Consider the following 27,882-nt stretch of genomic DNA (forward strand, 5'->3'; position numbering starts at 1 on the left):
CCAGGAACACACATCAGATAGTATCAGGTGGCCTCTGAGGTCTGGGACATTCTGTGCAGCATCCAGCTGATTCTTCAACCTGTTAGGATTTTTCCTAACAATCAGTACATTATTCCCCGCAAAAGCAGAGAGAACCCACATCTCTGCTGCTCTCCAGAGTCACCCAGGCTGTTGCCAGAAGCCTCTTGTACCTTTCAAGCCCAGATGAACTGGGAAGCCAAGGAGGTTCCCCTGGCCTTATACAAGGGCTGAGTCGAACCTAGCTCCTCAAACTAAGTGAGGTCTCGCTTGCCAGAAGTTGATCTACTGCCAGGTTTTTCAGCCAAACTGGTGGGACTTTGTGGCCATAGTGCTCTGCTTGGATTGAGAATGGCTAACCTGTGCAGGGAATGAGAGTTTAACGGAAAAGTATTTGGGATTCTCTAGATTGAAATGGATTATTGAAGGACGGGCGGGACAGAAAGATTCTGGCTTTTGGATTTCAGTGGAAAATTTAAAATAAATTGCTGGCCACAAATGGAGCAACCTCCACTAAACTTAGGCCTTACATTTGGAGAGGGAACTAGTCTCCTTTCATAACCTTCTGGTTACTGAGTAATAGGGAAAAGCTCAAATGTACCACAGTGGCAGAAAGGGGTTGGGTGCACTCTTCCCACCTTAGATCAAATCTATGCTGTCAGATGCCATAAGAAATCTGCAGAGATAGCAGCTTCTGCCTTCTGGAAGAAGGTATAGGGTTATAAAGACCAGGACTAACCACATGAGAAACAGGTTCTACACAAATGCAATTCTAGTTCTAAACACAGCATAAGGAGTCTCTATAGTATACTTGTCAGAGCTGCTTCAAGATCCTAGCTCACAGAGGATCACGCTAGCCAGCGGTCATTAAGTAAAAGTCTTTATTGAATTACAGTTTCCATTCTCACGCTGCTGTCTGCAACTCTACGTCTACTAGCTAGATCGGCGAGGCTCCGTCTGAGTCTCCGCCCCGTGCGCACCAACTTAATATCCTAGCCTTGCTCCACCTTTTCCTCCTGACTGTCCTCCTCTGGGTCCCTCTACCCCCCGGGGCTTCTTCCTTCCGGGATTCTTCTGACGCTGACCCGGACCCTTCTGCCTCCTTGCGCCGGGCTTTAGGACCTGGTTCCCTTTCGGGGCTGCTCACTGCGCCGCCTTCCTCTGCATTTGAACTTGGCGCGCGCGCCCAACCTTCCACTTTCCTCTTAACCGTTTCTTCGCTCCCCGATGGAGGTGTGGCCACTCCTGACTCCTGCCCTCCCTCCTGTGGTGAGCTGCCAGCGCTTCCCCCCTGGCTCCTTTCCTCTTCCCTGCTTCCTGGCGGTGACGCTGGTCCCGATTTCCAGCTGCTCCCCCCTGAGTCTCCTCTGGCTCTATCTTCCTGGGGTGCCTCTCTAGATTCCCCCCTTGCCCTGGCCACTGGTGCTCCTTTCTGTGAATCCTCTGATTCACTGGAAAGACTGGGAGATCTCGGGTCGTCGTCATCACTCATCCTTTCCTCTGTCTCCTCCCCTTCGCTCTCTGTTTCCTCCCTTGCCCGTGCCTCTGTACCTAAACCCCTGACATCCATCCCCCCCTCGAAGCCCCCCAGTCCCCCCTCCCCTCCTTCCGGTGCTGGAGCTGGGGGCTGCTGTTGCAAAGGGACGAACGTCGGATATCGGTCGCTTCCCGTGGCAGGCCTCCATCGGAACTCTTCCGGGTCTTCCTCCCTGCTCTCGTTGACGACAGTCACCTCCTCTTCCATCTCTGTGCCGCCGTGCTCGAAACCAGGGTCGTCCCCGAAAATGTCCATGTCCGTCTCTCCCGCACTTCCTCCAGGCGGCGTTGCTCGGCCGGAACAGTCCAGCCACTTCCTGCGGAACTGCTCCTCCGGCCTATCGTCCCACCAATACGAGGGTTCTGAGACAGATCCCGAGGGTGACCCCTCCGGGGAACGGACGTCTCGTGTCGGTTCCTCGTCCGAGTCGAACCCCCTGAACGTGCTGTCCGAAAGCGTGGGCGTGAAAAGCCAGTCGTCGAAAAAGTCCGCTGGCATAGGTCTATGTGGGAAGAGGGCATGAAACTCGTCTTTGAGCAGAGGTTCGTCTAAAGCGTAGCCCGGCACCCAGCTGTTCGCACTGGCCGGGGTGCCCTCCCTGGCGAGAAAGTATTCTACTCCCTCTTCCCCCCATCTGGAGTCCAAAATCTCCGTGACTTCGTTGATGCGCTCCTCCTGTGCCACTCCCGCGTGCCCCGTTCCTTCTCTGAGCGGACTCGGCGCCGTTCCGGGTTCCTGGAACCTGTGCGGTGCCTTGTAGGGAGTGAGCACCGATCTGTGGAACACCGGATGCATTCTGGAACCCTCCGGAAGCGCCAGCCTGAAAGCCACCGGGTTGACCTGCTCTTCGACTTGGTAGGGCCCCAGTTGTTTATGCCCTAGTTTCTTCTTGGCCAACGACCTGGCCGGCACTGCGTGGGCTGCTAACCAGACCCAGTCTCCCACGTGGAGCTCTTCGCCAACCCTTCTGTGTTTGTCCGCTTGTACCTTGTATGCGTGTTTAGCCAGCTCCAGGTGGCGCCGCAGCTGATCGTGGACTTCCTGCAGCTCCGACGCGAACGCATCTGCTGACTGCGGCTCCCCTTCTCCCCTGCATTCCAGTCCCGGGAAGGTTCTAGGGTGCCGCCCGTTGTTGGCGAAGAACGGCGTGACGCCCGTGGATACGTGCTTCGTGTTGTTGTAGGCAAACTCTGCAAGCGGCAGGTAATCCACCCACGTCGCAGGCTGTTGGTTCGCATAACATCTCAGGTACTGCTGCATGATGGCATTGGCTCGCTCCGCTTGCCCGTTGGTCTGCGGGTGTCTCGCCGACGCCAGATTGATCTTGACGTTTAGGAAGCCCATCAGCTTCTGCCAGAAGTTCGAGATGAACTGCCGCCCGCGGTCGGACAGAATAGACCGTGGCAGACCGTGAACCTTGAACACGTGGTCTATGAACAGTTTGGCGGTTTGCTCTGCCGTGGCCACCTTAGCACACGGAATGAAATGCGCCATCTTGGAGAACAGGTCCACCACCACCAACACTGCCGTCTTGCCCCTTGAGCTGGGCAGATCCGTGACAAAGTCCAGAGCCACCCTTTCCCAAGGTTCGACCGGAGTTTGCAGCGGCTCCAACAGTCCAGCCGGCGGTTTGTGCACCGTCTTTGCCCTCTGGCAAGTGTCACACCTCGCCACGTAGTCTGCGACCTCCCCTCTCATTCCAGGCCACCAGAAATCCCTGGCTACTAATTCCACCGTCTTCTCCTTGCCAAAGTGCCCGGCCGTGGGTGCGTCGTGCAGCTGCTGAAGCACCTTGGCTCGAAGTTCGTCACCCGGCACGTAGATGGCCCCTTTACGGATGAGCAATCCATCTCGTAGCTGGAAACCGTCGGCCGCTGCCTTGCCCCCTCGCACCTCTGCCATCTTCGTTTGTGCGAAGGAGTCCCCCTGCAACGCTCGCCGCACCGCCTCTAGGTCCACGGTCGCCGCGGCGCACGCCCACACTGTCGGTGCAAAGATGTGCATGGCGGCCGCTGGTGTTGCGTCCTCCAGATACTGTGGCTTGCGGGAGAGAGCGTCTGCCATGATGTTGGTGTCCCCCGGGACATACTCTATTCGGAAGTCGAAGTCCGCAAAGAACTCAGCCCAACGTATCTGCCTCTGGTTCAGGAACTGTGCCGTGCGCCAGTGTTCCAGATTCTTGTGGTCCGTGCAAACCTGCACCGTGTGCTTGGCGCCGATCAGAAAGTGCCTCCACGCCTTGAACGCTGCATGAATGGCCAGCAACTCCCTGTCCCATATGGTGTAGTTCTGCTCGGACTTGCTGAGCTTCCTGGAGTAAAACGCTCCCGGCCGCCACACGCCCTGCTGGTCCTTCTGCAGCAGGACCGCCCCCACTGCTCTGTCCGAAGCGTCTGTCTCCACCCTCATCGGCATGCTGGGGTTGACATGAAGCAGCTGCTCTTCCGACGCGAAGAGACGCTTGAGGGCCTGAAAGGACTGCTCCGCCTGCTCTGTCCAGATGAACTTCTTCTTCTTGGAGCTAAGGGTGTCAGTGATGGCCGCCGTCTGCATCGCGAAGCCCTTGATAAACTTGCGATAGAAGTTCGCAAAGCCGACAAACCGTTGGACCTCCTTCCGGTTGCGTGGGCTCTTCCAATCCAACACTGCTCGAACCTTGGCGCTGTCCATGGCGAGCCCCTTGTCAGACAGCTTGTAGCCCAGAAAATCCACCTCCGGCACGTCAAATTGGCACTTCTCCAGCTTGGCGTAGAGCCTGTGTTGCTTTAGCTTGCCCAGCACTTCCTTGACGTGCTTGTCATGTTCTTGCTGCGACTCCGAAAAGATCAGGATGTCATCCAAGAAACAGACGCACGTCTTGTAGAGAAGTCCCGCCAACACGTGATGCATAAATGCTTGAAAAACGTGAGCGCCATTTTGCAGTCCAAAAGGCATAACTCTGTATTCGTAGGTACCCAGTGGCGTGAACATGGCTGTCTTCCACTCATCACCCTCCCGCATGCGAATGAGGTTGTACGCCCCCCGCAGGTCCAACTTGGTGAACACCTTTCCCTTCCGTACCTTCGCCAGGAGGTCGTCGATGCGGGGCATGGGGAAGTCCGACGGCTTGGTCACACTGTTCAAAATCCTGTAATCCACTACGAGTCTTTTTTGGGGTGTGTCTCGCTTCTTAACAAAGAATACAGGACTGCCCCCCGCTGCCTTAGACTCTCGGATGAAACCGCGCTCCAAATTATGATCGATGAAGTCTTTGAGTTCCTGCAGTTCGTCCTCAGACATGGAATACAGCTTCCCTTTAGGCAGCGCCGCCCCCGGCAGCAGGTCAATTTTGCAGTCATATGGTCTGTGAGGGGGTAGCCTGTCCGCCTCCTTCTCGCAGAAAACTTCCAGAAATTCTGCGTACTTGTGGGGAATCGCTTGCAGCGTGCCTAGCAGCAGCTGTGACTCCTCTTCCTCTCCTTCCTGCCTGGGTACGATGCAGTGTTCAGCACAAAAGGAAGAGCCGAAAACCAGCTGCCTCTGGAACCAAGCCATCGTTGGGCTGTGCTTGTCCAGCCAACTCATGCCCAATACAATGGGCGTGTCAGACAGTTGAGTGACGTTGAAGCTGATGACTTCCCTGTGATTTCCAAGTCGCATCACCATTGGTGGCGTCTGCTTCACCACTTGCCCCCCTAGCAGCTCCCTGCCATCCACAGTGACAACCTGCAGGGGCAGTGTGGCCGGCAGCAACTGCACAGCGTGCCTGTCGACAAATTCCTGCCCTATAAAGTCCGCGTTGCTGCCGGAGTCGATGGTGATTGGCACGTCCATGGTGATTCCATTGGGCAGCTGGAGAGATGCTGTGAGCCTCACTACTGGTTTGGGCGGGAGGGGGTTCACTGGCTGTAAAATCTCTGGGGACTGCGTCACTAACACGTCTGGCTGGGCCCCAGTGCCTCTTCCTCCAGCCAGACATCGTCGTTTCCCTGCTGTGGTCCTCCCTGCTGCGTTGCTGCAGTCACCATTGCTGAGGCTGCAGTAAGCTTGTGGGGCCTCTGGGGACACTCTTTCGCCATATGCCCTGGCTGCTCACAGACGTAACACTTCCTGGTCCCTCTAGGAGGCTTCGCCTTCACTGCTGCCGGTGCTAGGGCTCTGGTTGCTGACTGAGCCCTTGCACCTCCAACCTCCATAGGTTCGGCTCCTCCTCCTGGCGGAGGCGTGGATTGCGCCCGTGCTGCTTCTCTGGGAAAGAAGGAGGGGCCCCCGGCTGGTTCGCGCCCTCCACGTCCTTCGTCCTTGCTCCACGGACGTCCTTCCAGCCTCACCCCCACAGCCAGTGCCCTCTGAACGACCTCCTGGGTGGTTCGGGGTCTCTCCCCCCTCGCTATCTCATCTTTAATCGAGTTGTGCAGTCCCTCCCAAAAGAGGTCTCTTACAGGAGCCGAATCTCTGTCCCATTCCAGGGCGCTGACCAAGGCGAAAAAGCGGGCATGATACTGTCTGACGCTGGCCCTCCCTTGTCTCAGCCCATGCACCTCCTTCCGTGCAAGATCAATGTCAATACTTGATAAGAAACACCCATCCATCGCTTTAATAAAGGCATCCGCATTCCGGAGCGCCGGATCGTTATCTCTCCATAAATTGCGCAACCATGCTTTCGCCTCCCCATGCAGATGGGACATGATGAACCCCACTCTCTCCTGTTCATCTCTAAAGTCTTTATGCAACAGTTGCAGTGCGCACAGTACGTCGGCTCTAAAGTTGGGATACTGTTGCAGGTTCCCATCGAAGTGAGAGAGCAGTCCGCCTGTCCGTCTCGCCAACCCAATTCCCTCCTGCCGGGGTGTTTGCTTTGCCAGTACGTCTAACCTGACCTGGAGATCCCTGCAGGCGGCAGCTGCCTCGTCCTCTCTCTTCCTGGATGCGAGAACCTCGGCGTTCAGTTGTGCCACTGCTTTTCTGAGGTCCTCTATCTGCTGCTCAGCCGTCATGTCTCCTGCCGTTCGTGAGCTCGCTAGTGGGCGCCTGTTTCTCTCCCCTCCTCGAGGCTGCAGATGCCCACAATGGTGAGACGGAGCCTACTGTCAGAGCTGCTTCAAGATCCTAGCTCACAGAGGATCACGCTAGCCAGCGGTCATTAAGTAAAAGTCTTTATTGAATTACAGTTTCCATTCTCACGCTGCTGTCTGCAACTCTACGTCTACTAGCTAGATCGGCGAGGCTCCGTCTGAGTCTCCGCCCCGTGCGCACCAACTTAATATCCTAGCCTTGCTCCACCTTTTCCTCCTGACTGTCCTCCTCTGGGTCCCTCTACCCCCCGGGGCTTCTTCCTTCCGGGATTCTTCTGACGCTGACCCGGACCCTTCTGCCTCCTTGCGCCGGGCTTTAGGACCTGGTTCCCTTTCGGGGCTGCTCACTGCGCCGCCTTCCTCTGCATTTGAACTTGGCGCGCGCGCCCAACCTTCCACTTTCCTCTTAACCGTTTCTTCGCTCCCCGATGGAGGTGTGGCCACTCCTGACTCCTGCCCTCCCTCCTGTGGTGAGCTGCCAGCGCTTCCCCCCTGGCTCCTTTCCTCTTCCCTGCTTCCTGGCGGTGACGCTGGTCCCGATTTCCAGCTGCTCCCCCCTGAGTCTCCTCTGGCTCTATCTTCCTGGGGTGCCTCTCTAGATTCCCCCCTTGCCCTGGCCACTGGTGCTCCTTTCTGTGAATCCTCTGATTCACTGGAAAGACTGGGAGATCTCGGGTCGTCGTCATCACTCATCCTTTCCTCTGTCTCCTCCCCTTCGCTCTCTGTTTCCTCCCTTGCCCGTGCCTCTGTACCTAAACCCCTGACAATACTGTATTTTAAAATGGGGTTTCAGAGTTTTTAGGGGTTTTTGAATGTCTTATGTAGATTTTCAATTTCATTGTTCTGTATGGGACAATGACAATAAATATATTGTACAGTGGTGCCCCGCAAGACGAACGCCTCGCAAGACGGAAAACCCGCTAGACGAAAGGGTTTTCCGTTTTGGAGGCGCTTCGCAAAACGAATTTCCCCATGGGCTTCCTTCGCAAGACGAAAGCCCATAGGGAAATCTCCGGGACAGCGGGGAAGCGCAGCGCTTCTTCCCCACTGTCCTCGGACCTCCTCTGAAGGCTGGCGGTGGGGCGGAAAGCCCTTCTCCCCACGCCAGCCTTCGGAAGGCTCCTCCGAAGGCTGGCGGTGGGGCGGAAAGCCCTTCTCCCCGCGCCAGCCTTCGGAAGGCTCCTCCGAAGGCTGGCGGTGGGGCGGAAAGCCCTTCTCCCCGTGCCAGCCTTCAGAAGGCTCCTCCGAAGGCTGGCGGTGGGGAGAAAAGCCCTTCTCTCCGTGCCAGCCTTCGGAAGGCTGCTCCGAAGGCTGGCGGTGGGGCGGAAAGCCCTTCTCCCCACGCCAGCCTTCGGATGGCTGTCCTGAAGACTTGCGGTGGGAGGAGGGTTTTCCTTCCCACAGCCAACATTCAGAATGCTGTTCTGAATGTTGGCGGTGGGGAGGAAAAACCCTCCTCCCACCTCAAGCCCCGGGAACAGAGGAGAAGCGCTGTGCCCCTTCCCCTCTGTTCCCGTACCTGTCCTGAAGGCTTGCGGTGGGGAGAAAAGCCCTTCTCCGCACCGCCAGCCTGGCAAGCGGTTTCCATAGGAACGCATTAATTGATTTTCAATGCATTCCTATGGGAAACCGTGCTTCGCAAGACAAAAAACTCGCAAGAAGAAAAAACTTGCGGAACGAATTAATTTCGTCTTGCGAGGCACCACTGTATTTGTATTCGTCTAAACTTTTGTAGCTCTGGCTAGCCATCACTATTGTTCCTTCCTGAAGAGATCACGAGAAGATACAACAAGATATCTCCTACTGATGCTACAACCAGAAAAGTGCTGGCCTAACAGAAAAAATTAGGGAAGATGGCGTATAAAGCCAGCGTTCATCCATTCTGTTTCACCTGCAGGTTGGTTGAGAGTAGATTGCTCAGCACATCAAGGCGTTACAATTTAAAATTAGAGCTGAACAGAAAACCCAGTGAAAGGAACAGGCATGTCTTCCACGTAAGATGCCATGAGGCATCAGCTGAGGTCTGTGTCAGGCTGCTATGAGCGACTCCCAGCTGATTGCCAGTATAGTATATAGTAGAAAGACAAAGGGAAAGTATAAAGACAAGGGAGGTTTATTTTTATTCCGTATTTACAGAGAGCGGCTATAGAACCCAGCCTCTTGGATAATGGTGTTGTCTCGAGTGAATCTCCACCCCCCCATCTCTCCCACTTCCTCATTTGTCACTTCTATGGGAGCTGCTATGTGCCCTCTGTCTTTGAGCTCTTTGCTCTCCTACCTTTATGGCTTGCTGGGTTCAGGGTGGTGGTGGTGGTCCTGGAATGCTTTCTAAAGACACTGTGTCCATCGGCTGTCATCTCTCTGCCTCTTCCTCCTCCTCTTCCTCCTCTCCCATTATTTCCCAACCCCCCCCCCCATTTGCCTCTGAGCTGTGAGCTCCCGCAAACCCCTGTTGTAAATCTAAACTGTCTTCCTCTTCCTCCCCCCTGGAAGGGTCAGGCTGAGGAGGCAGTCTCCGCCATATCTCCTCTGCCCAGTCCCTGACAGTCCGGGAAATTCTGTATGGCACACAGCTGATCCCTCAGCCCATTTGGATTTGTCTTAACAACCAGCACTTTGTGCCTGAAATGGCCCAAGGCAACCACTGCCCTTATCCCTGCTGCTCTTCAGAGTGGCCCCAGCTCCCGCCCCACATCCTGCCCCCTGCTCCATCTCCTCCTGCTCAGATTTTTCTCCTTCCTCCAGCTCCTGCCTTGCGTAATAAATCACTGGTGTCTTTTCTTGGGTTATTGTTTTCCACTCATCTTGTATGCCCTCCTCAGGTCCAATTTTGTATCAGGAGTCCAGGTTCCCAGCTTGATAACACAATAAGCGTAGCTAATTAAAAAGGAGGAATCATAGAATAATAGAATCATAGAGTTGGAAGAGACCACAAGGGCCATTGAGTCCAACCCCCTGCCAAGCAGGCTAAACATGCCCAGCTCCCTTAGCCGTTCCTCATAAGGCATCGTTTCCAGGCCTTTGGCCATTTTGGTTGCCCTCCTCTGGACACGTTCCAGTTTGTCAGTGTCCTTCCTGAACTGTGGTGCCCAGAACTGGACACAGTACTCCAAGTGAGGTCTGACCAGAGCAGAATACAGTGGCACTATTACTTCCCTTGATCTAGATGCTATACTCCTATTGATGCAGCCTTTCAGTATTGGGGGTAAAATGAGCTGATTGTTAGGATAAATCCCGAAGGACTGACGGAATAGCCAAATGTTGTACAGAATGTCCTGGACCCCTGTAGCCACTTGATAATATCTAACGTGGAAGGAACACCTGTTTCTGGCAACATCCTTGGGTCACTCGGATGGGCAGCGGAGAGTGAAGGCGATGGTTGTCTTGTGCCCTTTCAGGCATAAAGTGCTGGTTGTTAGGACAAAACCAAATGGGCTAAGAAATCAGCTGCATGCTGTACAGAATGTCACAGACCTCAACGGATGCCTGATGCTATCTTATGAGGGTTTTCTGTCCGGCTCCAGGTTTCAATTGTAATAGTACAATTTTCCGAGCAGGCAACTCTCAACCAGCCTGCAGATTAATAATAATAATAATAATAATAATAATAATAATAATAATAATAATAATGCTTTATTATTATTTATACCTCACCCATCTGGCTGCCACTCTGGGCGGCTTCCAACAAAATATTAAAATACAGTAATGCATCAAACTTTAAAAGCTTCCCTAAACAGGGCTGCCTTCAGATGTCTTCTAAAAGTCTGGTGGTTGTTGTTCTCTTTGACATATGGGGGGGGGGGCCTTCCACAGGGTGGGAGCCACAACGGAGAAGGCCCTCTGCCTGGTTCCCTGCAACTTGGCTTCTCGCAGTGAGGGAACCACCAGAAGGCCCTTGGCACTAGACCTCAGTGTCCGGGGAGAACAATGGGGGTGGAGATTCTCCTTCAGATGTAGAATAATAGAATCATAGAATTATAGAGTTGGAAGAGACCACAAGGGCCATCGAGTCCAACCCCCCTGCCAAGCAGGAAACACCATCAGAGCACTCCTGACATATGGTTGTCAAGCCTCTGCTTAAAGACCTCCAAAGAAGGAGACTCCACCACACTCCCTGGCAGCAAATTCCACTGTTGAACAGCTCTTACTGTCAGGAAGTTCTTCCTAATGTTTAGGTGGAATCTTCTTTCTTGTAGTTTGGATCCATTGCTCCGTGTCCGCTTCTCTGGAGCAGCAGAAAACAACCTTTCTCCCTCCTCTATGTGACATCCTTTTATATATTTGAACATGGCTATCATATCACCCCTTAACCTCCTCTTCTCCAGGCTAAACATGCCCAGCTCCCTTAGCCGTTCCTCATAAGGCATCGTTTCCAGGCCTTTGACCATTTTGGTTGCCCTCCTCTGGACACGTTCCAGTTTGTCAGTGTCCTTCTTGAACTGTGGTGCCCAGAACTGGACACAGTACTCCAGGTGAGGTCTGACCAGAGCAGAATACAGTGGCACTATTACTTCCCTTGATCTAGATGCTATACTCCTATTGATGCAGCCTTTCAGTATTGGGGGTAAAATGAGCTGATTGTTAGGATAAATCCCGAAGGACTGACGGAATAGCCAAATGTTGTACAGAATGTCCTGGACCTCTGTAGCCACTTGATAATATCTAACGTGGAAGGAACACCTGTTTCTGGCAACATCCTTGGGTCACTCGGATGGGCAGCGGAGAGTGAAGGCGATGGTTGTCTTGTGCCCTTTCAGGCATAAAGTGCTGGTTGTTAGGACAAAACCAAATGGGCTAAGAAATCAGCTGCATGCTGTACAGAATGTCACAGACCTCAACGGATGCCTGATGCTATCTTATGAGGGTTTTCTGTCCGGCTCCAGGTTTCAATTGTAATAGTACAATTTTCCGAGCAGGCAACTCTCAACCAGCCTGCAGATTAATAATAATAATAATAATAATAATAATAATAATAATAATAATGCTTTATTATTATTTATACCTCACCCATCTGGCTGCCACTCTGGGCGGCTTCCAACAAAATATTAAAATACAGTAATGCATCAAACTTTAAAAGCTTCCCTAAACAGGGATGCCTTCAGATGTCTTCTAAAAGTCTGGTGGTTGTTGTTCTCTTTGACATATGGGGGGGGGGGCCTTCCACAGGGTGGGAGCCACAACGGAGAAGGCCCTCTGCCTGGTTCCCTGCAACTTGGCTTCTCGCAGTGAGGGAACCACCAGAAGGCCCTTGGCACTAGACCTCAGTGTCCGGGGAGAACAATGGGGGTGGAGATTCTCCTTCAGATATAGAATCATAGAATCATAGAATTATAGAGTTGGAAGAGACCACAAGGGCCATCGAGTCCAACCCCCCTGCCAAGCAGGAAACACCATCAGAGCACTCCTGACATATGGTTGTCAAGCCTCTGCTTAAAGACCTCCAAAGAAGGAGACTCCACCACACTCCCTGGCAGCAAATTCCACTGTTGAACAGCTCTTACTGTCAGGAAGTTCTTCCTAATGTTTAGGTGGAATCTTCTTTCTTGTAGTTTGGATCCATTGCTCCGTGTCCGCTTCTCTGGAGCAGCAGAAAACAACCTTTCTCCCTCCTCTATGTGACATCCTTTTATATATTTGAACATGGCTATCATATCACCCCTTAACCTCCTCTTCTCCAGGCTAAACATGCCCAGCTCCCTTAGCCGTTCCTCATAAGGCATCGTTTCCAGGCCTTTGACCATTTTGGTTGCCCTCCTCTGGACACGTTCCAGTTTGTCAGTGTCCTTCTTGAACTGTGGTGCCCAGAACTGGACACAGTACTCCAGGTGAGGTCTGACCAGAGCAGAATACAGTGGCACTATTACTTCCCTTGATCTAGATGCTATACTCCTATTGATGCAGCCTTTCAGTATTGGGGGTAAAATGAGCTGATTGTTAGGATAAATCCCGAAGGACTGACGGAATAGCCAAATGTTGTACAGAATGTCCTGGACCTCTGTAGCCACTTGATAATATCTAACGTGGAAGGAACACCTGTTTCTGGCAACATCCTTGGGTCACTCGGATGGGCAGCGGAGAGTGAAGGCGATGGTTGTCTTGTGCCCTTTCAGGCATAAAGTGCTGGTTGTTAGGACAAAACCAAATGGGCTAAGAAATCAGCTGCATGCTGTACAGAATGTCACAGACCTCAACGGATGCCTGATGCTATCTTATGAGGGTTTTCTGTCCGGCTCCAGGTTTCAATTGTAATAGTACAATTTTCCGAGCAGGCAACTCTCAACCAGCCTGCAGATTAATAATAATAATAATAATAATAATAATAATAATAATAATAATAATAATAATGCTTTATTATTATTTATACCTCACCCATCTGGCTGCCACTCTGGGTGGCTTCCAACAAAATATTAAAATACAGTAATGCATCAAACTTTAAAAGCTTCCCTAAACAGGGCTGCCTTCAGATGTCTTCTAAAAGTCTGGTGGTTGTTGTTCTCTTTGACATGGGGGGGGGGGGGCTTCCACAGGGTGGGAGCCACAACGGAGAAGGCCCTCTGCCTGGTTCCCTGCAACTTGGCTTCTCGCAGTGAGGGAACCACCAGAAGGCCCTTGGCACTAGACCTCAGTGTCCGGGCAGAACAATGGGGGTGGAGATTCTCCTTCAGATATAGAATCATAGAATCATAGAATTATAGAGTTGGAAGAGACCACAAGGGCCATCGAGTCCAACCCCCTGCCAAGCAGGAAACACCATCAGAGCACTCCTGACATATGGTTGTCAAGCCTCTGCTTAAAGACCTCCAAAGAAGGAGACTCCACCACACTCCCTGGCAGCAAATTCCACTGTTGAACAGCTCTTACTGTCAGGAAGTTCTTCCTAATGTTTAGGTGGAATCTTCTTTCTTGTAGTTTGGATCCATTGCTCCGTGTCCGCTTCTCTGGAGCAGCAGAAAACAACCTTTCTCCCTCCTCTATGTGACATCCTTTTATATATTTGAACATGTCAGTGTCCTTCTTGAACTGTGGTGCCCAGAACTGGACACAGTACTCCAGGTGAGGTCTGACCAGAGCAGAATCTATGTGACATCCTTTTATATATTTGAACATGGCTATCATATCACCCCTTAACCTCCTCTTCTCCAGGCTAAACATGCCCAGCTCCCTTAGCCGTTCCTCATAAGGCATCGTTTCCAGGCCTTTGACCATTTTGGTTGCCCTCCTCTGGACACGTTCCAGTTTGTCAGTGTCCTTCTTGAACTGTGGTGCCCAGAACTGGACACAGTACTCCAGGTGAGGTCTGACCAGAGCAGAATACAGTGGCACTATTACTTCCCTTGATCTAGATGCTATACTCCTATTGATGCAGCCTTTCAGTATTGGGGGTAAAATGAGCTGATTGTTAGGATAAATCCCGAAGGACTGACGGAATAGCCAAATGTTGTACAGAATGTCCTGGACCTCTGTAGCCACTTGATAATATCTAACGTGGAAGGAACACCTGTTTCTGGCAACATCCTTGGGTCACTCGGATGGGCAGCGGAGAGTGAAGGCGATGGTTGTCTTGTGCCCTTTCAGGCATAAAGTGCTGGTTGTTAGGACAAAACCAAATGGGCTAAGAAATCAGCTGCATGCTGTACAGAATGTCACAGACCTCAACGGATGCCTGATGCTATCTTATGAGGGTTTTCTGTCCGGCTCCAGGTTTCAATTGTAATAGTACAATTTTCCGAGCAGGCAACTCTCAACCAGCCTGCAGATTAATAATAATAATAATAATAATAATAATAATAATAATAATAATAATGCTTTATTATTATTTATACCTCACCCATCTGGCTGCCACTCTGGGCGGCTTCCAACAAAATATTAAAATACAGTAATGCATCAAACTTTAAAAGCTTCCCTAAACAGGGATGCCTTCAGATGTCTTCTAAAAGTCTGGTGGTTGTTGTTCTCTTTGACATATGGGGGGGGGGGCCTTCCACAGGGTGGGAGCCACAACGGAGAAGGCCCTCTGCCTGGTTCCCTGCAACTTGGCTTCTCGCAGTGAGGGAACCACCAGAAGGCCCTTGGCACTAGACCTCAGTGTCCGGGGAGAACAATGGGGGTGGAGATTCTCCTTCAGATATAGAATCATAGAATCATAGAATTATAGAGTTGGAAGAGACCACAAGGGCCATCGAGTCCAACCCCCCTGCCAAGCAGGAAACACCATCAGAGCACTCCTGACATATGGTTGTCAAGCCTCTGCTTAAAGACCTCCAAAGAAGGAGACTCCACCACACTCCCTGGCAGCAAATTCCACTGTTGAACAGCTCTTACTGTCAGGAAGTTCTTCCTAATGTTTAGGTGGAATCTTCTTTCTTGTAGTTTGGATCCATTGCTCCGTGTCCGCTTCTCTGGAGCAGCAGAAAACAACCTTTCTCCCTCCTCTATGTGACATCCTTTTATATATTTGAACATGGCTATCATATCACCCCTTAACCTCCTCTTCTCCAGGCTAAACATGCCCAGCTCCCTTAGCCGTTCCTCATAAGGCATCGTTTCCAGGCCTTTGACCATTTTGGTTGCCCTCCTCTGGACACGTTCCAGTTTGTCAGTGTCCTTCTTGAACTGTGGTGCCCAGAACTGGACACAGTACTCCAGGTGAGGTCTGACCAGAGCAGAATACAGTGGCACTATTACTTCCCTTGATCTAGATGCTATACTCCTATTGATGCAGCCTTTCAGTATTGGGGGTAAAATGAGCTGATTGTTAGGATAAATCCCGAAGGACTGACGGAATAGCCAAATGTTGTACAGAATGTCCTGGACCTCTGTAGCCACTTGATAATATCTAACGTGGAAGGAACACCTGTTTCTGGCAACATCCTTGGGTCACTCGGATGGGCAGCGGAGAGTGAAGGCGATGGTTGTCTTGTGCCCTTTCAGGCATAAAGTGCTGGTTGTTAGGACAAAACCAAATGGGCTAAGAAATCAGCTGCATGCTGTACAGAATGTCACAGACCTCAACGGATGCCTGATGCTATCTTATGAGGGTTTTCTGTCCGGCTCCAGGTTTCAATTGTAATAGTACAATTTTCCGAGCAGGCAACTCTCAACCAGCCTGCAGATTAATAATAATAATAATAATAATAATAATAATAATAATAATAATAATAATAATGCTTTATTATTATTTATACCTCACCCATCTGGCTGCCACTCTGGGTGGCTTCCAACAAAATATTAAAATACAGTAATGCATCAAACTTTAAAAGCTTCCCTAAACAGGGCTGCCTTCAGATGTCTTCTAAAAGTCTGGTGGTTGTTGTTCTCTTTGACATGGGGGGGGGGGGCTTCCACAGGGTGGGAGCCACAACGGAGAAGGCCCTCTGCCTGGTTCCCTGCAACTTGGCTTCTCGCAGTGAGGGAACCACCAGAAGGCCCTTGGCACTAGACCTCAGTGTCCGGGCAGAACAATGGGGGTGGAGATTCTCCTTCAGATATAGAATCATAGAATCATAGAATTATAGAGTTGGAAGAGACCACAAGGGCCATCGAGTCCAACCCCCTGCCAAGCAGGAAACACCATCAGAGCACTCCTGACATATGGTTGTCAAGCCTCTGCTTAAAGACCTCCAAAGAAGGAGACTCCACCACACTCCCTGGCAGCAAATTCCACTGTTGAACAGCTCTTACTGTCAGGAAGTTCTTCCTAATGTTTAGGTGGAATCTTCTTTCTTGTAGTTTGGATCCATTGCTCCGTGTCCGCTTCTCTGGAGCAGCAGAAAACAACCTTTCTCCCTCCTCTATGTGACATCCTTTTATATATTTGAACATGTCAGTGTCCTTCTTGAACTGTGGTGCCCAGAACTGGACACAGTACTCCAGGTGAGGTCTGACCAGAGCAGAATCTATGTGACATCCTTTTATATATTTGAACATGGCTATCATATCACCCCTTAACCTCCTCTTCTCCAGGCTAAACATGCCCAGCTCCCTTAGCCGTTCCTCATAAGGCATCGTTTCCAGGCCTTTGACCATTTTGGTTGCCCTCCTCTGGACACGTTCCAGTTTGTCAGTGTCCTTCTTGAACTGTGGTGCCCAGAACTGGACACAGTACTCCAGGTGAGGTCTGACCAGAGCAGAATACAGTGGCACTATTACTTCCCTTGATCTAGATGCTATACTCCTATTGATGCAGCCCAGGATTGCATTGGCTTTTTTAGCTTCCGCGTCACACTGTTGGCTCATGTCAAGTTTGTGGTCAACCAAGACTCCTAGATACTTTTCACATGTACTGCTCTCAAGCCAGGTGTCACCCATCTTGTATTTGTGCCTCTCATTTTTTTTTTTTGCCCAAGTGCAATACTTTACATTTCTCCCTGTTAAAATTCATCTTGTTTGTTTTGGCCCAGTTCTCTAATCTGTCAAGGTCGTTTTGAAGTGTGATCCTGTCCTCTGGGGTGTTAGCCACCCCTCCCAGGATTTATTGCAAAAACAAACATAGCTCCAGACTGCTCTAACAAAGCCTCTGGCATCATTACTTAAGATGACCCTTCTGAAGACTCCTTCCGGCATCTAAAGAAGATATTGAACTTATGACCCTTGTGCTCCCATTATTGGATCAGCTCCAACCTCTTCCTTTTCTGAGAGGCTGTCTCTGAGTTTGTTCGTGCCTGATTGTGCTGTTGGCGAGCTTTGGCTGTGTTCTAGCCTGCTCTCAGCTCCTGCCATATCACCCTGCCCGTCAAGGTCAGGAAGAGCTGAAGTCTGCAGCTGCCAGCTCTCCCCTGCCTGACTAACATCAAAGCTTCTCTGTTCTTGGCTGCTTTCTGCAGCTGGCTGCAAACCTTTGCTTGGAGCTGGTTCATTCCTGACATTTTGTGAAGACTTTGGCCACCCTCAGACCCTCAAGCAGCTATCCTATGAGGGCCAGTGGGGACTGAGTGGGGGCTCAGTTGAGGCTTCTGTAATCCATGCAGCACCACTGTCCTCCACTTCTTGACAAACACCATCGGGGCACTGCCTGGTGCCTTCAACAGATGGATGAAGCCACTTGCCAAATTCTTCTCCAAAAACTCCCACAGCTGTAAGTCAACCCTGTCTCCTTCTCCTCTTGAAACGGCTGGATCCAAGGGGTGCAAATCTTCCCACTTCCCCTCCTCTTCCGAGAGGAGCCGAGGAGGCAGAGGAGGGGACAGTTCCCAGCCTTCCTGTTCAGTCCTATCTCTGACATATAGGCAGCCAGCAGGGAACGGCGCCCCCAGGAATAGCTCAATGGTGCAGTTGTATGGCTGGTGCTGCAGCAACTTGTCCGCTTCTTTCTCACAAAGCACATCTCAGAAGTTGGCTCTTCACCCCTGTAAGAGGCCTCACTGGCAACACCCTATACAGTGGCGGCCACTCATGGATTATACCACGTGGCAGTGGCTCTGGCAGTGCTCAGACCCAAGGACCATCAAGCGTTTCCCCCAAGCAATATAGGGATCAGGAAGGTTGAACCAGGTCATCTCCAGTACTGGGGAGGAGGCGGTCAGCTTGACCAGGTGACACATGGCCTCTTCTCAGTGTGCAGGCAGCTCTAGGGTTAATAGGATGGATGCAGGCAAGATGGTCCCTGAGAACAATGGCCTCCTATCAATCATCTTGACCACCAATGGCTCCTCCTGCTTCCAGCACCAAACTCTGGGACATTATGTACAGCCCATTTCAATTTGTGTACACAATCTGTACATTTTGCACCGAATTATCATAGAATCATAGAAGGGACCCCAAGGGCCATCTAGTTTAACCCCCTGCAATGCAGGAATTTCAGCTAAAGCATCCGTGAAAGATGGCCATCCAGCCTCTGCTTAAAAACCTCCAAGGAGACGGTTCCACTGTTGAACAGCTCTTACTGTCAGAATGTTTTTCCATATGTTTAGTTGGAATCTCCTTTGCGTGGCAAGTCCCCTCCCCCCATGTGAAATGAAGACATTATTTAAGGTTAATGGGCGTAAAAGGCCACAACTTTATTGATTACAGGAATTGAAAGCTATTGACCTTAGGCACTGGCTCCTATCGACTACCCAGCATGGAGACCAGGAAGAATTAACCACAAGCCGGGGGAGCCCTGCTGAAGTACGCCAACTAGGATCCCCTGGGTGTCACCGCTCGGGGGCGTGCCATAGGCCCTCACCTCCCTAGGTTTTGGACAGGGCAACACCCCCCAGAGTCCTCTACAGGACCACCCTTTTCCTTGGGGGGAAGGTGATGGCGCTTCCTTCCCCCTTCATTTGCATAACAATAACCCCTGCCAATGCCTAACCGCCAATGCCGAGGAAGTTGTGACGTTTGCTACGAGGTAGGCGAAAAAACCAAATGGCTGGAAATGTGCCAAGTGGAAAAATACCTACCAGGCCCCTTGTGGCGACGCGGGTGGCGCTGTGGGTAAAACCTCAGCGCCTAGGACTTGCCGATCACATGGTCGGCGGTTCGAATCTCCGCGGCGGGGTGCGCTCCCGTTGTTCGGTCCCAGTGCCTGCCAACCTAGCAGTTCAAAAGCACCCCCGGGTGCAAGTAGATAAATAGGGACCGCTTACTAGCTGGAAGGTAAATGGCGTTTCCGTGTGCGGCTCTGGCTCGCCAGAGCAGCGTCGTCACACTGGCCATGTGACCCGGAAGTGTCTGCAGACAGCGCTGGCTCCCGGCCTCTAGAGTGAGATGAGCGCACAACCCTAGAGTCTGTCAAGACTGGCCCGTACGGGCAGGGGTACATTTACCTTTAGGCGAAAAAACCAAATGGCTGGAAATGTGCCAAGTGGAAAAATACCTACCAGGCCCCTTGCGGCGAAAAACCGGAGTCCATAGCAAGGTCAAAGCTAGCTAAACCTAAGGGTGGGTGGGATGGGAAAACCGGGGCAGCTGGAATGGGGCAAAGAGGGTGGTCCCCGGGCGCGCCAGCCTTAACTGCACTAGGCCACGCCTTCCCGGCCCACCGATTGGCCAGCCGGGTCGGTGATGCGTCCGAGGATTCCCTTGCTCTCGCGGGGCCTAAGAGCCAGCCCCCGTGTGTGTGGGAGGGGGTGGGCCCGCAACCCCACCTCCTCTCCAGCTCAGAAGTGGCTTTCTTGTAACTTGAAGCCACTGGTTTGAGTCCTACCCTCTAGAGCAGGAGAAAACAAGCTTGCTCCCTCTTTCATGTGAAGAGGAACCCCCACCCACACCCCTGCTGCTCTTCAGAGCCACCTTACCATATTGACAGGGGCTTCCTGTACCTGTCAAGCTGACCGTAATGAGGTAAGAAACCAAGAAGGTTCCTCCCAGCCTCATATAACAGGTGCCCTGTGAAAGGAACAGGCATTCCTTTCACATAAGATAGTATTAGGTGGGCAAGGAGGTCTAAGACATGGTGTACAGCATTGGGCTGATCCCTCAGCCCATTAGGATTTCTGCTAACAATCACTACACCATGCCACAAATAGGCCAAGGGATTCACAGCCCACGTCACTCCTGCTTTTGAGAGACAGCCTAGCATATTGCCGAAGGCCTTTTGTACCTTCCAAACCCACCAGGATCAGATGAGCTTAGATGCCAGCCAGGCTCCCTCTGGCCTTATAGCATAGCTGCATTGTGTCTGGTTCTTCAAACCGGGTGACATCTTCCTTACCAGAAGTTAAGCTACTACTACTACTACTACTAATTGGGTGTCCCCCCCCCCCCGCCTACAGGCAGGTAGGTGGACCCTCCTCACCACATCAATGCTTTTGCAGAGATTAGCTAGAGAATGGGAGAGTGGCAGAAAAGAATGAAGGACTCATTGAAATAGATTGTTGGAGGTTGTGGGGGACAGAAAGAGTGTAATTTGGGAATCTAGTGGAAACTTGAGGATAAATCATTGGCCCTAATAGACCAACTTCAGCTGAACTCAGTTTTTGCATTTGGAGAAAGGACTTGTTTCCTTTCGTATCCTTCTGGTGACTGAGTGATTGGGATATCCCAAAACTTACTGCTGTGACAGAGGGGTGCCTCTAAACTTTCTTTCCTTCTCTTGTATATGAGTATACAGTACTCATTCCTTTGGTTCATTTAAAATTCTGGGTGCAGTCTTTTTGAGGGAAAAAGGTTCCATTCAATTAGTCCAGCTTACAAGCTGTGGGAGTGTGTAAGGCAAGGTCAAAATGATCCCCAATGACTGCATAGTCCCTCAACACATACAAACTCTAGTTCTGGGGAAGAGATGCATTTGGCTAAAATCTGCTCTTCTGTATCCAGGCCTTTTAATGTAAAAATTCTCTAGTCCAGGTCTAATGGCCCGCATTCAGCTGAATGATTGTGTGGTGCAACAACCACATATGCCTGGCTGCAGCTTCCTGGTAGAGATCACATAATTCTGTCATGTAAGATAGCATCAGGTGGCCATGGAAGTCTAGGACATTCTGTACAGCATTTGGTTGATCCCTCAGTCCATGGCGATTTCCCCAAATAATCCGTACATTATTCTCCAAAGAGCCAAAGGGAACCACTCCCCACACCTTTGCTGTTCCTCAGAGAGACCAAAGCGTTTTGCCAGAGGCTTCTTGTACCTGAGATGCCAATAATGTTCCTGTTGGTTTTATACAATGGCTGTGTTCAGCAAGCAACCTATTGCTTATCAGAATATGAACTGCTACTACTAGTTATTACCACCTTTTACTGTCTAGAGAAAGATTGGGTTTTGTGTCTAGAGACCATGCAGACCATAGCGATCCTTTTAGATTGTGATTGGCCCAATAGTGCAGAGAGCTGATTGGCTAGAGAATGGGACCTTGACAGAAAAGTATTCAGGCCTCTCCTTACATTGAAATGGGTTGCTGATGGAACCTTGAAGCTATGCTAATAAATAATGTCTAGTAGTCACTTCATCATATTAGTAAATGTGTTCCATAGAATTATTCCAACTTGACATGTTCTGAAATGAACAACAGATGCAAGCACTGATTTAACTTATAAACTTTCAGCCACATTCTAGGGTGTCAATATACAGTACAGTGGTACCTCGTGTTAAGAACTTAATTCGTTGGTTGAGAGTTTCCTGATCAGCACATCATGGTATTACAATGAAACCTAGAGCTGGACAGAAAACACAACGGAAGGAGTGGGCATGTGTCCCACGTAAGATAGCATCAGGCATCCCCTGAGGTCAGGGACATTCTGTACACCACTCAGGTGATTCCTCAGTCCATTTGGATTTGTCCTAACAATCAGCACTTTATGCCTGAAAGGGCCCAAGATAACCATTGCCTTCACTTTCCACTACCCTTCAGTGACCCCAGCATATTGCCAGAGGCTCCTTGGACCTTTCAAGGACACCAGGATGAGGCAAGAAGCCAAGAGGATTCCTCCCAGCCTTATATAATGGACGTCTTGAACACGGCTCCTCAAACTGAGCAGCGTGTTCCTGACCAGAGCTTGAGCAACTAATACTGATCTGCCCTGAAAGCCTGCTGTCTCTCAGCTGTCAGCCTTCAAAAGCAAAAAGGCTTCATACAAGAAGGTTTTCCAATGGGGCAGAGCTTGTTTCTTGAGAACCGCGGCCAACGTTTGGTTCAGGTCTGGCTACTTACGTTCTGTGTCCTGCTTTGCTTCAGAACTGGAGGTAAGTATGGTCCCCACTTCCTGTCCCTGAGCAGGTGAAGCAAGAATAAACCACTCTTCTACATAGATTAAATCTATGAGCAACCCGAAGGGGATGTACTTTGGGGCAAGAGTGGAAAATATGCCTCCTTTAGTGGGGTTGTGATATTTCAGTGTTAGAGCTCTTGCCTTCCGTGAAGAAAGCCCCAATTTAATCCCTTACCTACCATCTCCAGTTGAACGTTACAGTGAGAAGAGCATGGAGTATCCTGATAATGGGGCAAAATAGACAAGGCAGTTCCCTGTGTTTGTAGAAGTGAATCAAATCACCCACCTCTTGTTGCATGTGTATAGTTGGAGAGATTTAGGGCTCATGCACACTGCTGTTCACCCTGTGCTTTTGAGGCAAGGGCCAAGGGGTTTTCCATTTCCCCCCACCATTTTCTTCAGGAAAACTCGCTACTTTCAGCTGAATCCATACAAACGTCAATCCACAAAAAACCCGACTGACGATTGCTTCGATTCAGAGTGTACCATCTTCGAGAAAGAAGGTCCAGCTGTCTAGGTGGAAGGTGTTGCTAGTCTCGGGGCACAGGAGCCTGCCATAAATTTGCATACAATTTTCATATCCTATGCTATATACAGCGATGCAAATATAGTCTGACCTTCCAAGAGAAAAAGAATTGTGCTATTGCTGTTGTGGGACCTATTCTGACAGCTATGTGGGCCAACAGGATTTTGGTGGGTTAGGTCATTGAAGATTGACGCGTCCCTCCTCAAATGAAATGATGTCTCTTACAACAGATGCTGTGAAATGCAGAATCTGCAATCCAGGTGATGTGAAGTTTTGCAGAAACCATGATGTGACATGTGATGGATCATATTGTATGAAGATAGAAAGCTTTTCGGGTAAGGAATGTTTCCTGTTGACATTGCTCCTTTTTCTATGCTATGCTTCAATGTAGAAAACAAAGCCTTGTATTCCATATTTACTATTCTGCAGAGTGTAAACAAAGCTTCCCCTTTTGCCCGTGCATTCCCTTAGTTGCGTGGCGAGTTCCCGCTTCCCCCCACTGGAAATAAAGACACGTGACACCATGATTTAAGTTAATGGGCGAAAATTGGCCACAACTTTATTGGTTACAGAAATGATCAGTATTGGCTTAGGCATTAGTCCTATTGACTATCCAGCTTCAGCCTGAATGCATGAAGACCGGAAAGGGTTAACTGCCAGAAGGGGGAGTCCTGCTGATGCACATCAACTAGGAGCTCCCCTGGGGTCACCGCTCGGGGGCGTGCCTTAGGCCCACACCTCCATAGGCTTTGGACAGGGCAACACACCCCGGAATGCTTGACCAGACTACCCTTCGGTGTGGGGGAAGGTGATGGCACTTCCTCCCCTCCCTCTCATCTGCATAACAATACCCTTACCAATGCCTAACTGCCAATACCGAGGAGTTGTGACGATTTGCTACGAGGTAGGTGAAAAGCCAAATGGCTGGAGCCAATTTGCCAAGTGGAAAAAATTCCTACCAGGCCCCTTGACGGCGACCAACCGAAGTTCACAGCAATCTCAAAGAGCCTGCCTGAAGGGTGGGAGGGATGGGAAACCGGATCAGCTGGAGCAACGAAAGAGGAAGATCCTTGGCCACGCCAGCCCTAAATAGCGCAGGCCATGCCTCCCAAGTCAGCCGATTGGCTGGCAAGGGAGATGACGTGGCTGAGGATTCCCTCGTGCACATGGGGGAGGGCGTGAAGCCCGCAACCCCACCTCCTCTCCAGCTCAGAAGTGGCTTTGTTATTTTTTTGGTAAGTATTCTGTGGCATATTATCAGCAGCACAGCTTCCCAGAGACAGCAACAATGATCACATGGTTCCAACACTTTTTGAAATGGTGCGGCCCTTGCAAAGCTCTGACAAGAAGAAGAAGAAGAGTTGGGATTTAATATCCCGCTTTATCACAATAATAATAATAATAATAATAATAATAATAATAATAATAATAATAATAATAATTATTTATACCCCGCCCATCTGGCTGGGTTTCCCCAGCCACTCTGGGCGGCTTCCAACTGAATATTAAAAACAATACAGCATCAAACATTAAAAACTTCCCTAAAGAGGGCTGCCTTCAGTTGTCTTTTAAAAGTAAAATAGTTGTTTATTGCTTTGACATCTGCTGGGAGGGCGTTCCACTACCGAGAAGGCCCTCTGCCTGGTTCCCCATAACGTGGCTTCTCGCAGCGAGGGAACCGCCAGAAGGCCCTCAGCGCTGGATCTCAGTGTCCGGGCTGAATGATGGGGGTGGAGATGCTCCTTGAGGTATACAGGACCGAGGCCGTTTAGGGCTTTAAAGGTCAGCACCAACACTTTGAATTGTGCTCGGAAACGTACTGGGAGCCAATGCAGATCTTTCAGAACAGGTGTTATGTGGTCCTGGCGGCCACTCCCAGTCACCAGTCTAGCTGCCGCATTCTGGATTAATTGCAGTTTCCGGGTCACCTTCAAAGGTAGCCCCACGTAGAGCGCGTTACAGTAGTCCAAGCGGGAGATAACTAGAGCATGCACCACTCTGGCAAGACAGTCCGCGGGCAGGTAGGGTCTTAGCCTGCGTACCAGGTGGAGTTGGTAGACAGCTGCCCTGGACACAGAATTAACCTGTGCCTCCATGGACAGCTGTGAGTCCAAAATGACTCCCAGGCTGCGCACCTGGTCCTTCAGGGGCACAGTTACCCCATTCAGGACCAGGGAATCCCCCACACCCGCCCGCCCCCTGTCCCCCAAAAACAGTACTTCTGTCTTGTCAGGATTCAACCTCAATCTGTTAGCCACCATCCATCCTCCAGCCGTCTCCAGACACTCACACAGGACCTTCACCGCCTTCACTGGTTCTGATTTGAAAGAGAGGTAGAGCTGAGTATCATCTGCATATTGATGGACACCCAGTCCAAACCCCCTGATGATCTCTCCCAGCGGCTTCATAGTTTGCATGGTTAAGTTAAAGCTCATAGTAATGGTCCAAAAAGGCAATTTTTGAAGTATTTATAGAGAAAAGGGGCATATTTCTTATATTATATACTGGAGCAATCAAAATCAAGAAAATGGGACAACTTACGTATTGTAATGTTTTGCTGTTCCTGTTCTTGTGGATTCATGATGTGTTAAAACTAATAATAAAAATGGATAAGAGAGTGAGGGTCTGAGGTAGTATTCAACTAGGTTTTACTCAGAAATACTGAATGTATAAACATGACTAAGTTAGACCCACTAATTTCAGTCACTATACTCTGAGTAAAGATTTGTTGAAGGCTGCCACAGATATCATGTAACCTTGAGCAAATAAAGATGAATGTTCAATAAATGGAATTGCCTCAAGTTTCACTAGGGAACAATAAATCTGCTACTGTACAACAATTCAGATTTTCCGGACAGGCTCTGAATTCACTTAGTAATGAACAAAGCGGTCAATGAACAAATGACAAGACTGTCCTTTCCTTGTCAAACACTGTGCACCACTCGGCAGGTGGAAAGTATCAGCAGCGATATGATAAATACTGGACATTTCCAATTAAAATAGAGTATTGGAAAGCTTTTCCCCAACTCCATTTTGAACACATGGGTTCAACTGTGCAGCTGGGGAGATTCATGGACATATCACAGCAAGACAGACTGGGCAACTGTGGGGCAGCAGTACTGGAAGATCTTCCTGGCCTTGGATGCCAGCTATATTTTTGTATTAAACCGCATTGCATATAGGGACCTTGTTTAAGAACAGGGCTTTTTTTCAGCCAGAACTTGCCGGAACTCAGTTCCGACACCTCTCAGATAGTCGCCATTGCCATTCTAAGACAACAAGAGAGGAGTTCATGGTGAGTTCCTGCTCCTCTTTTTCTAGAAAAATTGGACTACTTAAGAAGATGAAATGTTGGAGAGGGACAGGAAAAGTAAGGTTACTGTTACAGGAAGTTAATGGGAATGTCGCTTGGAAAGTGGTCCATTTTGCAGTAAAGACTTCCAGTCTGAGGGAAAGGTATTCGGGATCTATCCTAGACAACAGTGGTGGAGATTATTATATTTGTTTCTTTTATTTGGACATGTATCTTTCACACGCTTTAATTTTATTCTGTTTTTATGTTGACATTTTAGCAGAATAATTTCAAAGTTCTGTTTTGAGCAGGCATAGGCAAACTCAGCCCTCCAGGTGTTTTGGGACTACAACTCCCATGATCCCTAGCTGACAGGACCAGTGGTCAGGGATGATGGGAATTGTAGTCCCAAAACATCTGGAGGGCCAAATTTGCCTATGCCTGGTTTTGAGTTTACTTATAAAGATTGAGTTTAAAATGCAAAATATATATTTCTGTGGAGATTAAGCTTCGCCTTCTCTTTTGGAACAGACTATGTTCTTATTCAATAAAATTCCCTTCATTCACTAGTTAATCTCAAAACTTTCCTTTCTCTCTCCAGGTACAACTGGTGAATTGGTTTCAGTCTTCACACACTGTGGCACTGAACGTTTGAAAGAGAAATGTGGACAGGAAAGAAAGGTCAAGGGAGAAATAAAGAAATTGTCATGCTGTGCAACTGACTTATGTTTTGACTGATTTTACTATTCTGTTCTTGAATTGCTCCTCCTTCCTGTTCTAGATGTAAATGTAGATCAGAGTTGGATGAGGAGTAACCTTTGTCCTCTCTTTTGGTATGGATTTTGGACTAATACAATAAAATTATCTTCATTGACTAGTTAATCTCAACAAAGATACTTCTCTATCTCTCTCCAGTTGAAACTGGTGAATTGGTGAAAGCCTTCAAAGAATGTGGCCCTGATCATATGAAAAGGGCATGTGGAATGGAACTATCAGATAAAACTAAAATGAAAATGTTGTGCTGTGAAACTGACCTATGTTTTGACTGATTTTACTACTGTATTCTGTTCCTAAATTGCTCCTCCTTCCTGTTCCAGAGAAGAGGACCACCCATTTGTGCCTACTCACTTATGCATTCCTTCACTGTAACTTCTCCCCGCAAAAGTGTACAATTGACTTCAGCAAGGGGGTGGGATGGGATGTTCCTTGATGAGTTCATAGACACCTACCAAGCAGTGCTTTACACTGTCTACTCTTACCTTCCCCACACCTGACCTCATATGAAGTCAGGCGTAGGGTGGATGTGGGCTGGGGTGGGGGTCTTCTGAAATAGCCTCTTGTGCCAAATGGGGACGACTTGAATGCTTCCTTATGCCCAGAGACCAGAGTTCCCCTCCCTTGCTAGAACTGGGCAAACCACAGAAAAGGTTATCAAAAATATTAGCTTTTGTGGTAGGGATGGTGACGAGATTCATTAAACAAGAGGGTGAACTTGGATGGTCTGCATGCTCGTGAGCAAAACCATCTGCCTCAAGTCATAGGACAGTTTTCTATCTTGGTCTGTTCTCTGTCTGAGTCTCATGATTCTCTGCAAACTCTGAATGATCATGAGCCCCATTCCTAGAGAGGGATCGTACATTTGGCATAACAGGCATCTGCCCTAATTCTGGCAGGGCCCTGATGATTTCTCAGCTCCTAATTACATTCTGAGAACATCTCATTCCACACAGTCAGTCAGGATGGTTGGGGGGAGTCTGGAACCACTTCTGTTTGGACTCTCCTGCTGGAGATACTTCCATCTAGATTCTCCTGCGTCCTGTCCTTTGGA

At 49.8% G+C, this 27,882-nt stretch overlaps 2 long non-coding RNA genes across 2 annotated transcripts in view; one reads left to right on the forward strand and one right to left on the reverse strand.

Moving 5' to 3' along the window:
* The window catches only part of LOC308581388, a 308,379-nt gene that overhangs the window by 182,960 nt on the left and 97,537 nt on the right, over positions 1 to 27,882 (reverse strand). The gene's annotated exons all lie outside the window — the stretch shown is intronic.
* Positions 21,913 to 27,792, forward strand: LOC308582524. The gene is made up of 3 exons (XR_014005731.1): positions 21,913 to 22,210; positions 22,993 to 23,097; positions 26,656 to 27,792. It is a non-coding gene; the product is annotated as an uncharacterized lncRNA (long non-coding RNA).

This window comes from Podarcis bocagei (genome assembly GCF_964188305.1).
Source record: "Podarcis bocagei genome assembly, chromosome: 2".
Lineage (NCBI taxonomy): Eukaryota > Metazoa > Chordata > Lepidosauria > Squamata > Lacertidae > Podarcis > Podarcis bocagei.